Source organism: Hemitrygon akajei, chromosome 17 (genome assembly GCF_048418815.1).
Source record: "Hemitrygon akajei chromosome 17, sHemAka1.3, whole genome shotgun sequence".
NCBI classification, from domain to species: Eukaryota; Metazoa; Chordata; class Chondrichthyes; order Myliobatiformes; family Dasyatidae; genus Hemitrygon; species Hemitrygon akajei.
In genome coordinates this window covers 52,939,715-52,953,262 of record NC_133140.1, presented here as the reverse complement: position 1 = coordinate 52,953,262, position 13,548 = coordinate 52,939,715, and the positions used below count along the sequence as shown (strand labels likewise).

The following is a 13,548-nucleotide window of genomic DNA, read 5'->3' as shown; positions in this document are numbered from 1 at the left end:
ATTTGATGCCATTGTTGCAGTCCCTGGTGCCGGGAGTACATCAGATGCAGTGGGTGTGGACTGCAGCAAAGTGACAACTAAATGGGAATCTGTAGTATATGACTTAATACAAGAATGAGAAAGCTAAGTACTCAAAGGATATTTACATGTTGTATGTGAACTAGATTTTCCTGATCTACATTGAAGCAAGGTCTTAAACTAAATGCTGGGTGAGTATGCTTTGGGACTAGAACATACTTAGAATAGAATTCTCCTCAACTTTTCCAAATGGCGAAGGTTTCATAAAGTTAAATTTCATTTTTTTTCTTGGAGAGTTACCTCATTATCTAGCATTGCTACTGCAACCAACAAATCATCCTCATAATGCTTCAGCTATAGCTATAAGGGAGAGTGAAACAAATGGATTTAATATAATGGAAGGATTCTTTGTTATAAATTTTGTACATGATGCAACTGTATAAAAATCAGATTTTCATTCATTTTCAACCTGTTCCAAGCTAAATGTTGATAGTACAGTATTAATGTTCATTCAGCACCTGGTTGCGGTTATTAATATAGGCTGAACAATGATTACAGAAATTACAAACAAAAGTTTCATGATTTGTAATGTCTCTATTGAATATTACCTGTCACCATCTGGTATAAGTTATGGGTGGGATGACGTAGGGGATATAGATGGTTAGCATATTGGAAATCATGCTGGTTGAATTTTGCCTTGAATCTGCCCGTTCACTGTGTTTCCTGTCCGCTTGTTAGGCTCATGCCATTAATTTACCCAGTGTCTTACAACCTACAAGGAAGAGCTTTTCACCTCTTCTACCGTTGAATATAATCTTGTATCAGGTCCCCTTTATTGGTTGTACTCATATCCACTGGCCGGCTTGCAGAATTACAAAGATCTGCATCTTCTGAGGAAGAAATTATTCCTCACCTCAGTCCAATATGCGCCGCTCCTTGATCTGAGGCCATCTATACTCTCCAATCTGAATAAGTAACCTACTAATACGTACCCCGTCATTCCCTGTGTCTCAATGCAATCGTCTCACACTTCTCAAAATTCAAGAGTCTTACAGAACTTCATATTTTAGGAAATCCCCCGCATCCTTGCAGCTAACCTCATGAAATTCTAAAGCATAAAATAGCCCAGTTGCAATCTTACCAAAGTCCTGTACAATTGCAGCAAAGCATTTACTTTAGCAAATCAGTTCTCCCTAACAATAAAGCACAGCATATGATTTCCATTTCAAGTTGGCTTCTATTCATCATGTTTACTTTCAGCATTTGATGAACTAGCAGACTAAAGTCCCTCTGTGTACCAACCCATGGACAAGTTGGAAGCCCCAGGATACTTCCTGATCTAAACCTGCATAAAGCCCATACATAATATAAATCACAGTTACATCTTTTCCATTTATCATGGCAGTATCTGCCTGGCCATACTTTTCTACTGCCCAGCTGAGCCTCGGGTCATAAGCATGTTGCTAGGCATTTGCCCAGGTGTTTGGCTTACTGGCTTATCCTTTGAAGTGAGCCAAACCTGACACCACAGGTTGTGGCAGCTGAAATACTCATTTCACCAGCAGCTATCCCAATTGAAATCCTCTTTTTCACTTAGCTTTGCCCAAAATGATGCCAGGTCCTGGGAATGAGCAATTGCAACTCCAATCAAATCCAGGACCTTTCACCTTTCAGGTTACAATACCAGGGTGTATCAGGTCAAGTATGGCATGTGTTAGATACAAACTGAAGCTCATACTAAGTCACCTACTAATAAATCCCATCACTTTACCCTGCAATGCTTCCTCCTGCACCAGCCTGGTACTCTAGCAGTGTACTTGATCATCTCTGAAGGAGAGTATCTAATTAGTATCAGCTACGGTGAAGTTTAATGGTGAATTTTCTGAGAAATGTCAGAACGGCATTGGGATAATCAACTAACCACCTCTGTGCAGAAGGGGTGATGGTATATTGCTTTTGATTATGCTTTTAGTTCTATAATGCAGTACAAATTTATTGAATTTGCCTGTTTTCTAGTGTTTAAACTGTGTCACAACAAGATACAAAATGGCTGTAGATAGCAGAATTATTAAAAATATGTAGAGTTGTTTTCTACCAGTTTCTTATTGTTTATTCCAGTCTGTTTCTGTGTGCAAAATTCTCCAAAACAAGGTATTATTTATTCGACCTGTGGTCATAGGTAACCCAATTTCCAGCATTGAATTTATGTAACACGTTATCTGAACAAAGATATTGTTCCAATATGAATTAATAATGGCTTTGAAAATCGCGTTTCCCCCACCAACTCCCTACAATCTTCCTAAAATTGCAGAGTGGCAAATTGTAAAATAATATTTTGCATACAATACTCAGCACCCCTAATCTCCTGACTTTGCCAGATGGTTCAATTTCACAGATTTTTTTCTGAGTAATTTGACTGACAGCATTTTTATACCGTTATTCTATTCAAGCAAAGAAAATAATTTTCATTTATTAGAGAGGAAGATTTTCAAGAAGCCATTCAAATTTTAAAAAGCTGTCAGGTCTCCAGTGTTCAGTTGCTTCAACACTAGTTATTTTTTTCAAACCACGATACAGAGTGGGATCCAGTTGCAGATGGGGTAATGTGTCTCGGATCTTTGTTGCGTGACTGTTAATTATCAAGTGTAAAACCGAACTAATACAAAACACCATCTCCTCAAGGTCATACCTTTATTTACTGACAAATCAAAACAAATTTACAATGCAAATATGTTGAAAAGATTTGTTGTTTATTACAACAGCTATTACTGCGATCATTCCACAATTACTAACTTCCCTTTCCAATGCAAAATTGGTTATTTAGTTGCAGATGTGTAATTACCTGCAACTGTAATTGGATCCCTACAGTATGGATTCACTCAGAAGACACCATGTATAGGAAAAACAATGCACATTTCAGAAAAAAGTAAACAACACTAGCTTTCAGTTTAAGCAGATTCATCTTCTGTGACAAAGATGAACCAATCTGGTCAAAAATATTGCACATGGTCAGAATAATAATTCATATAATTTTGTTTTACATATATTCACTATTCATTATAGAGTGTCATAAATCATTATTTATCCAGCCGATATGTAGGCCTCCACTGCATTGCTTCTTTCTGCATGATTTGACCTAGGTCAGAAATCATGGAAAATAACCTTTAATATGTTCTAAACGACCAGTTTGTAAAATTCAAATTGCACGGACACACATGGAAAATCTGGGAGTATTTTTGTAAGTGCAGTAATGTGGAAAGAGCCTTTCACAAACTAAATTCAAAATGTGATCGTACAATAAACCTGTGAGCTTAGTCAGGGAAACAGACATAGCTCCATAGCAGCAGCAGCTAGTCTACACAAATAAGCATGTTGCACAATAAATACCAGTCATTGCTTTAATTAGGAATTCAATTGCAGTTGGAAACCACTTGCCTCCAGTGAGATTATACCATTTAACATTTCTATTAACATTTTTAATCGTTCTTCTTCATTTTAATTTACCCTGCTGTGTTTTCATCAACACAAGTAAAACCTCTTGTTTTCTCTTTTGAAAACGTTAATAGTGTGAGAAAATTGCTGTCTGGATTTTGTTTTAAAAAAGAGAAATCATTGATGGAGGTACACATTGGACTTGTATGTCACATATGCTCATGATGTGCTGCTACTTTATTTCGAGTTCTGACATAGGGAGAGGTTGTCGGGCAGAGAGGGGATTCAAGGAAGTCCTCCAAGCTCCCTTGAAGAAGTGCAATGTCCTCAGTAACTCCTCAGTATCTCTGACCCTTAACCAAGAGGGATGGAACATTTAGGAAAGGAATGAGAACTTTAAGTTTGTTTACATTAGCAGATAATTCATCCAAAGCACGAGTCACATGCTGTCACACACTCTATGATTTCCTCAACAGACCACAGCAAGTATACAACTGGCCTTGGATTTTATTTCCTCCTGGCATTTCTGCTCTTTTCTAAAGTTTAATTATTTTTCCGATTTGCTTTTGTGTGTTTTACTAATATTCAGCATGTTATTCTGTGGGAATTGATTTGAGCTTCAAGACCATGTTATTTTTAACCCCACTACCATCTAGAAAAGTCATAAGTTCTTGAAACTCAATTTTCAAGAAGTTCTGTCTGTAAGCAGTTGGAAGACCGCTTTACAAGATATCGATCCATTTACCCTGCCACCCATGATCCATGATTTGCCATTTCTGTGGAAGAGTCTGAAGTTGCAACATTTCCTACAACAGCCACCTCAGAACCAAAAAGAAACAGAGTGCAAGTAATTTATCCCAAATTCCAAGAGACTACCTAAGGAAATAGAAAATATACTACTACTAACACAAATGTGAAAAATAACTCACAATAAATTGCAGTAATATATAATTTCAAGCAGTTTTAAAATTGGTATAGACATGCCAGGATGTTAAGAAGAACGTGAAAGGACAACAGGGCCAGAAGAAATCCAAACATGACAAAAGAATAAAGTAATTTGCAAAAGGTTGACTTTGGCGGCACAGAAGTACTGTGTCGCGCCAATTGCTTTTGTAACCATTGAAATAAGACTAGAGAATAAGAATTTGAACGAAGACAAAGGTCTTGCTCTAAGTAAAAACTGGAATATGATTTTAAGCAAGGTGGAAGAGCGGAAACCTATTTGGTTGAGGACTAACCAATCAGGAGAGACAGACGATGGGAGTTCAGTATATATACTACCAGATTAGAGATGCCTAGACAACATCCCTGATGAAGATGGCAGAGTTGGTCATCAAAACTTCAGTTATAATTGCCACCTGGACCCAACTGGAAGCCCGAGAAGATTTTATGCTTGCAAAGAGATTGAAATTCTTGCATTGGTTACTTTCAGTGAACAGGAGGTTAAAAAACAATTAATGCAATAGCTAACATTAGCTATTACGATCTGAATTATTCCCTTCTCTGTAGGAATTTATTATTGTGAGGACAAATGCTTGTTAAATGAAAGTAAAAAAACAGCAGATCCTGGAAGTCTGCTATTAAAAGCAGAAAATGCTGGATCCCTTCAACAGGTCAGGCAGCATCTGCTGAAAGAGAAACAGAGTCAATATTTCAGATGGAAATGTTGACTGTGTTTCTTTGTCAGGGTGATACAGTGGAATCTGATGGAGTTATGTTAGACTACTTAGCATATACAACTTCACAGCGCAGCTATTGTAAGAGTTTTAGATTTGAAGTTTGAACATTATTTTGAGTTAGATACCGACAGATTTGGATCTAGCTTACAAGCAGATGGATGAGGTGCCCACCCAATTCTGGCTTTCAGCCTAAAAAAAATTGCCACCGTCCCTGAGCAAACTGATGTCCAATAGCTGGCTGTCTTTCTGATGCAGCAACAGAAACACTGCTGGACAGTGGGAGAGTTCAGAGACAGTCAACATCAAGATCATTTTTACTCTCTCTTGTCAACCACTAAAACTGACTCAACCATAAAATAACAACTACAAAACAAAATCCCATCTGTTGTTTGTTAGAACAAAACTTCACTGAAGGCCGCAAAGAAAAATGAGACGCACCAAACCATCTTGCAGTCGTTTGAAGGGCAGGAAAGCACACAGAATGGTGATAAAGGTAGAAAACTTCCTTTATATTTAACATGAGAAACAAGCAAATGTTTGTTAAATTTATATTACCAAAATAAAATGTTTTTCAAGAATTCATGACCTGTCTAGAAGGCAACAGGCCTAAAAATGATGCATTTTAAAGCTTATGATCTATTTTTTAACAAAATATCATTGCTGAATACTTGGAAAGCTTGTTAAAACAAACTGGAAAAAACAACTAAGAAAGCTAAAAAATAGAAATAGGATGAAATAAAATCCAAGGACAACAGTAAACTTGCTGTGGTCTAGTGAGGATTTCATACAGGATGTGACAGCATGTGACTGTTACTATGTTTACATTCACAGATAATTCATCCAAACTGAATGTGGTATCAAAGCATTCACATTCCATCTGTACACGACCATTGAGTGTCAGATGGTTGGAGATACCAGCCCAGCCATTGTGCTGTTTTTCCCTCTTGGCAACAAGTGTATATAAATTCAGATCAGGCTATTTGCATTGACTGATTCAAATCTTTTTTTGTTTCATAGTCACCTTTAAACCACAGTTCAGAGGTGGAAGGTGGAGGTTCAGTTTTCAATGCAAATACACTACGACTAGAAATTTAAATGTGCAGTCTGAGTTCCGTGCATGTAGGCATGGTAAAAATCATTTACATATACATATGGTATCTTTCAGGGCTGCAAGATTCCCCAATGTGTATCACAACTGATAAAGATTTTGGGAGAATTTGAACATTGCAATCACTGCATTCTTCATAATCACAATGACAAATGGTCGGATTTTAACTGTTAGATACTGAAAATGCAATTGATGGGGAAATGTTAGTGGGGTACAGGATTCATATTGAGTCCAAAATCCAAAGAATTGCTAAGTGCACCTGTCACAAATCTTTTTCGCTCTTTGTGGGAGACCATGAAAAAAGTAAAGGGAGTAAATTGGACAGAGAGAAGAAAATGTTGGAGATCAGCAGAGCAAAGGGATGCCTCTCTATCAGAGATTCTCACCTATAATAATAAATCATGTTGACTTAGCAACATGAGATGTAACCATGTTCAACCATTATGATCTGGAAAAGACTCATTCATGTATTTTGTCTCCCACAGGGTCTACACACATGCAGCAAGAGTTGGATGAAGTCGCTGAGGACATTTCATCAGAAGAGTTAAATCCCTTTGAGGGATCTCCAATCCCATGCAAATATTCACACTTTGATCGATCAGACAGACAGATAGTTTGGTTTCCACTGTTGACTCATGCTTCAGAAATAAACAAGAGCAGATGGTGTAGCCAAGGTCAAAGCCATAGAGCCTGCATTGGAGGGAGAAAGATAACTTACTTACAAACATACAAATTAGGAGCAGAAGTAGTCCACTTGGCCCCCTTGCTTTTGTTCTGCCCTTCAGTAAGAAGATAACTGAGCTGGATGTGACCTCAACTAAATATCCCCATCTACTCACAACAAACTTTGACCTCCTTACTTACTCAGAATATGTCTGCCTATGCCTTAAAGTATTAAAAACCTCTGTTTCCATGACCCTAGGCAGAGCTCTCCTCCCTCCAAGTTCTGTAGATGACATACTTGAGGGGAAAGGTCAAAGAATAGGATAACTGTGGAACAATTGCAGAGAACAGCTGTGGATAAGCAGATAATCGAACCCCATACCCCAAGGCTGCAAAGATAGTCATGTTCATCACAAATTTAATTTTCAGGCATCTGCAGTGTTTAATGTTCAGGACAACCAACCACATAGAACACAAAATAGTACAATCAAAAGGATATATACAGGTTTTGAACAAGAGTTTGCAGGTTCTGGCCACAATATGTAGGTTCACCAGTAGCCTAGCATCAGCTGAGTTTTCCTTCTTATTAACCTGAGGTAAGCCATTCTGCACAGAGACAGCAGTGAAAATGGATTACACTGTACGTTCATGGTCTTCTGCTACTGAAGCCCTTCCAGTACAAGGATCGATTTGTTGTGCATTCTGAGATGGTTTTCTGCACACCGCTGTTGTAACACGTGATTATTTGAGTTACTGTCACTTTCCTGTTAGCTTGAACCAGTTTGGCCATTCTCCTCTGAGCTCTCTAATTAAGAATGATGTTGTTTTTGTTTTATGCACTTTCCCTCTAGACTCTAGAGACTGTTGTGCATGAAAATTCCAGGAGGACAATAGTCTCTGAGATACTTAAGCCACCCTATCTAGCACCAACAGTGATTCCATGATCAAAGCACTTAGATCACGTTTCTTTCCCATTCTGAAGTTTGGTCTGAACAACAAAGGAACCTCTTTACTATATCTACATGTTTTTATGCATTGAGGAGTTGCCACATGATTGGCTGATAAAATATTTGCATTAACAAGGTGTAAAGGTGTAATAATAAAGTAGTCACTGAGCTTATATTATTTTTCCATCAATAATCCCTCTCCCTGAATAGATCAGCAAAATGTTCAATTGTGCCCCCATTGTCAGGTCCCTCACTACAGAGGCTTAACTGTAAAACTGAGAAGTCTTCAACCAATTGTGAATTACAGTGTGAGAAGTTTGTCTCAGCCAGGAATTGCACACATGAAAGACATAGTAATGTTTGGAGATACACAGTTTACTTTTTCCCATTTGATGGAGGTAAGTATCTTTGCCAGCTCCGCTTTCCATGGTGCCAGCATTTGGTTGTTCTTTGAGAAGTGGCCGTTTCAGTTAAGCGATTGTGAATGAATGAGAAACCCTGAGCTGATAGCTTCAGACTGAGTATGAAAGGTATGCTTTGTTGGTTGCAGGATTACTCATGGCGTGGTACTGGAAGTTAGAAGAGCTGGGGGGGAATGATGTTTGGCTTTCACCTGATGGGCAAGTTGCTAATATCTGCATGAGTGTCACAATAATCAGGACATTGTAGGCAGCATTGTGCCCTATATCACTTTGTCTTTATCACCTTCATATTTTTCTTTCACAGAATCCTTTAAAGAAATTCTGTACATTCTCCTGCATGTCCAAACCTCACTGCTGGACAACGTTGGGTGAAACACACCAGCTGTACACCAAGACAGTGGAAACTTTTCTACATAACGGGCGTTGCTAGATGCTCAATGTATATCTTAATTGACCATGTTCACAATCAAGAACAAAAACAGCTGGATATGCAAACCATTCACTCTGACTGCTATCAAAGGTCACTAGTCAGAGGTCTTTGCCATCAATATGCTAATGCTCGTTTGATCCTGAATTTGTCTCTCGCAAAATCACAGAATGATCCAGTGGCAAGAACATTAAGGGACATGATAACTTTAAACAATGCCTGGGAAAACAAGATCAGTGTGTCCAATTAACACCAGCAAGTGGACAAGATCTGGTGTACACCCTGTACTTCCTGTGATATTGTTCTTACCTTGTGTTTGCATTCTCCTTATGCTATGGGTAACTTACTGCAAATGGTATCTCCATGCTTCTCATCCCTCTCTTGTGAAGATACAGATTTGTAACCAGTAGGCTGCTGCTGCTAGTTATCAACAGAGCTCATCCAATCAAATCTTCAGGCAGTAACTTGACCTCCAAATGACAGTCCTTTAAGATTGAAAATAATTTAAGTCCACTTCACTTAGTTGCTTTGTTGGTGTTGTTCAGTCATTAAGTTGAGTCTGACTCTTCATGACCTCATGGACTCCTGCACACCAAGCCTTCTTGTTGGAAACTGCCTCTCTAAGATTCCCCAAGGTCACATGCATTGTCTGAGTAATATTATCTATCCATTGTAGCCTCTGTTGTCCTCTCCTTCTTTTACCTAACATGAGAGTCTTCTCCAAGGAATCCTGTCTTCTCATGATGTGGCCAAAATATGTGAGCTTTTGTCTCATAATCGAGCCTCCCAGTGAGCAGTCTGGCTATATTTCTTCAAGTATTGACCTGTTGGATCTTCTTGCTTTCCAAGGGACTCTTAATACTTTCCTCCAGCATCCAAGTTCAAAGGCATCAAGTTTGAATTTGAACTTGAACTTTGTTACTTAAGAGATGACAAATGAGGCCAATATGGGAACCATGGACTCTTTCCACAGGTGAGAGTAACCTCTCATTGAAAGGATCTGAGCAAATCACATCCCAGAAGTTGGGATTAGCTTCTTTGCAGAATTCCCCAAAATGGCTTCAGTCTGCTTTACTCTTGTTGTATTCATGTTATGCTTTCACTGGTAAATTCCCAGAACCATGCACAACTCTGAGAATCAATGATAAAAGGAAAGACCTGTGTCTGTACTATTCAAATTGACAGATTAGTTTTTGTTAAATCTCAACCTACCTAGCTTCTCCACAAGGTGTTCATTGAATGAATGAATGAATGAATGAAATTTTATTTCGGTCAGTACAAACATAACAAAAAGCATAATTTTCAATGGTGATTCCATAATGATGATTTCATAAAACAAAATTAAATAATAAAAATCTTTAAAACAGACCAAAGGGGCATAGGCTGAAGCTACAGCTTATTACGCCTACCCCTCTTACTTATACAAAAGTGTAAGTAAGAGGGGTAGGCATATTGCAGTGAAGCCCAGAATTATGAGTTGGGATGTCCTTCCAATGCTGTCAATTTGGCTGTTTTCAGCTCCCTCAACATGTTCGGAAATTTGCACTTTTCTTGATTTAAAAATCCAGCTCAAACTAAGTAAAACATTAAATTAATTAACAATCACAGAAGTTCAGAAAAGATCCAAATTGCTTGCTATACGGTATATATTAAAAATTTAATGACTGAACATTCTATTGTAATGTTTTGTTTTCAAATAAAGTCACTCTTTAACCAGTGAAGGAGAGAGAGACCAAAGTGAATCCTAATTTCACTTTAAATCAAGACATGGTTGACTGTGTCAAAAGCTTGCCTTGGGTCAGCAACAAAAACATTCTCACAAGTTCAGCACCAGCACCAGCAGTGAGCTATCTATCAAAAACATCAAACAACGATGTACAGGAACAGTGGCAAGTCCTCAAGTGAACTTGGGTCAATATTATCATTGCTTTTACCAAATAAAAATTGGGCTGGCAATGACAGCTTTTTAAGAACCTACAGAACAATAGAAATATGAATTATGGGATTATAATTAACACAAAATGGCAGATTTTTAACTATTAATTGTTTTGCATTGATAGCTAACTTTAAAAAAAACTTGCTTGTAGTTTTAGGAATAAGTGATGTTAATTATAGTTCAAAATCAAACTCTCAATGTGTCTTAAAGAAAGAAATAAAAGTAGGAACTGCCTTAATGTGTCTTAGAAAGCCTCATATAATCCTTAAACACTTTACAGCCAATAAGTGCAAACACGAGGAAATCTGCAGATGCTGGAAATTCAAACAACAACACACACAAAATGCTGGTAGAACACAGCAGGCTAGGCAGCATCTATAGGGAGAAGTGCTGTCGACGTTTCGGGCCGAGACCCTTCGATAGGACTAACCAAAAGGAAAGTCAAATCTCTTACTATCTTTCCTTTCGGTTAGTCCTGACGAAGGGTCTCGGCCCAAAATGTCGACAGCGCTTCTCCCTATAGACGCTGCCTAGCCTGCTGTGTTCTACCAGCATTTTGTGTGTGTTGTTATTTGAACAGCCAATAAGTGATTGTCACCTTATGCACTATTAGCTCCCACAAACAGTAATGTTGTAATGACAGGATTAACTCTTTTCCAAGATACCAGGAATAACTTCACTCTTTTCCTTTGAAATTGTGTAATATTAATAGTGCAGTTAGCTTTTGATAGATGCAGCAATTGTGAATATCAGAAAATAAGGATTGTGCATTGTTCCTTCCTGGTCAAATGGGTTAGATATGTGTCCTTGAGTCTGAACCTCTTGTAAGTTCTCTTCTGATCGCAGAGAAATTTTGGAAAGAAGTATGTATAGGTGGAACTTCTAACTATCTCCAATGAAGGGTCTTAATGAGTCTTGATGAAGGATCTTGGCCCAAAATGTCAACTGTTTATTCCCTTCCATAGATGCTGCCCGCCGTCCTTCATCATTTTGTATGCGTTACACTGGATTTTTAGCGTCTGCAGAATTTCTTCTGTTTCTAAATATCTTTGCTTTCACAATGGTTTTGATGGAGAGGGTGCATACTGAACCTGCACAAAGCGGCTGATCCTTAGTGTTACTCTTAAGGGTTTTTTTTAAATTAAATTATCTGTACAGCAATGAAACCTTAACTATTTGTGGATTCAGAAGGAAAATAATCAGCTCCAGTTCCCCAACCCTTATTGTAAAGTATATGCATTAATGAGAGTGAAATAGAGAAGGAATGAGCTACAATGTCCATACGATGGACAAGTTATCTACTTCCTACTCCACAGTCCAGCCACATTGTGAGCAAATTTCAAATAGCTCTACTTCTAGCCTGGAAACAACTCAAATTAATGAAAATCGGTGAGTATCGGTAGCATGGCAGCCACTACCAATGCAGTGCGACTCTGTTCTGTTTTTGGCACAGCAAAGAAGATGGCAGTGAAGGTGTCCTGAATGAAGAATAGATCTCATTTGCATCCTTTTTATGATTCCAACAGAACTACCCAGGTAGGTATGGCATTCTACTGAATGCTCTCTCTCCCAATCCCCATGCCATACCTTTTAGATAGATAGATAGATACTTTATTCATCCCCATGGGGAAATTCAACTTTTTTTCCAATGTCCCATACACTTGTTGTAGCAAAACTAATAACATACAATACTTAACTCAGTAAAAAATAGTGTTTTCTTAGTGTTTGTAATCCTTTCTCCTTGAAATGTGCCCATTCTCAGCTCAACACATCACTCAGCTTGAGGCTTTGGATGAAAACCAAAATCATAATCAAGATGAAATTAATACTTGCTGCTTATCAAAGGGGGGAAAATCTGGGAAACGACTCTAACCGTTAATGCACAAATCAGGATTCCTGTTGACTCTAGTGGTGCAGGGTTTTAACCCAAAATGTTGAAAGCTCTCTTTCCCCTCCCACCCCTACAGATGCTCTCTGATTCCATTGAGGTCCTCCAGCAGATCGTTTGTTGCTCCAGATTCCAGCATCCACAGCCTCTTGTGTCTTCCTTCTGACATCATCGGCACTATATCTGAAACTTAAATTTACAAAGCATATGGCACACTCACTCCAAGAGAACAGAGGTTCAATTATTTCTGTTCATGGTATACACAAAACTTAATATATTATAGAGTGCCACAAACATGAGAAAATCTGCAGAGGCTGGAAATCCAAGGCCACACTCAATGCTGAAGGAACTCAGCCGGTCAGGCAGCATCTATGGAAAGGAATAAACAGTCGACGTTTCAGGCCGAGACCCCTCATCATGTCTGACCTGCTGAGCTCCTCCAGCATTTTGTATATTATAGAATGCATTTATAGGAGCCAGAGGCACACACAAGAATTTAAATGTGGCACAGTCTTAAGGGGCAGTTTATTTAGTGTCACGGGAAGATACTGTGCACCTGCATCCTGTTGTATACTTGATTGGGGAAAGGGGGGAAATGATGTCCAGTTTGCTTCTCCCTTTCACCAGCTCCTTAACGGACCTGAATCATGTAAAGGCACTTCGGAAGGGCCCGGTCCCTATGGACCCATAAACAAAGGATTGAGTTAGCACCAGTTCTATGAATACATGGTAAGTGAAGGTGGCTACTTTGGTGACTGATACAGTACTCTCACCCATCTTCATATTTTGGCACAGATTGGTAAGGCTTTGCACTATAATTATTTGTACCAACCAAGCATTAGTCACAATATTTAAAAGGTAGCAGTATACATCAAGAACCAGGCCTACAAGAAAATAAGATGATCTATTGCTATTGATGTGTCTTTATGATCTCAGGACGACAGTTATACCTTTTTATAATCAATGAACTAAAAATGTAAATCTAAGAGCGATGTTGTTCCACTCTCTGTTAAACTGGGAATTATAAT

General features: G+C 38.4%; 1 protein-coding gene across 1 annotated transcript in view; it reads left to right on the top strand.

The window, feature by feature from the left end:
- Positions 1-10,966, top strand: part of tshz3b (teashirt zinc finger homeobox 3b) — a 93,644-nt gene extending 82,678 nt beyond the window's left edge. Inside the window, exon 4 of the transcript XR_012101907.1 lies at positions 6,723-10,966. The gene's annotated coding sequence lies outside the window, so the exon portion shown is untranslated. The remainder of the gene's footprint in view (positions 1-6,722) is intronic.
- Positions 10,967-13,548: the final 2,582 nt, after the last annotated feature.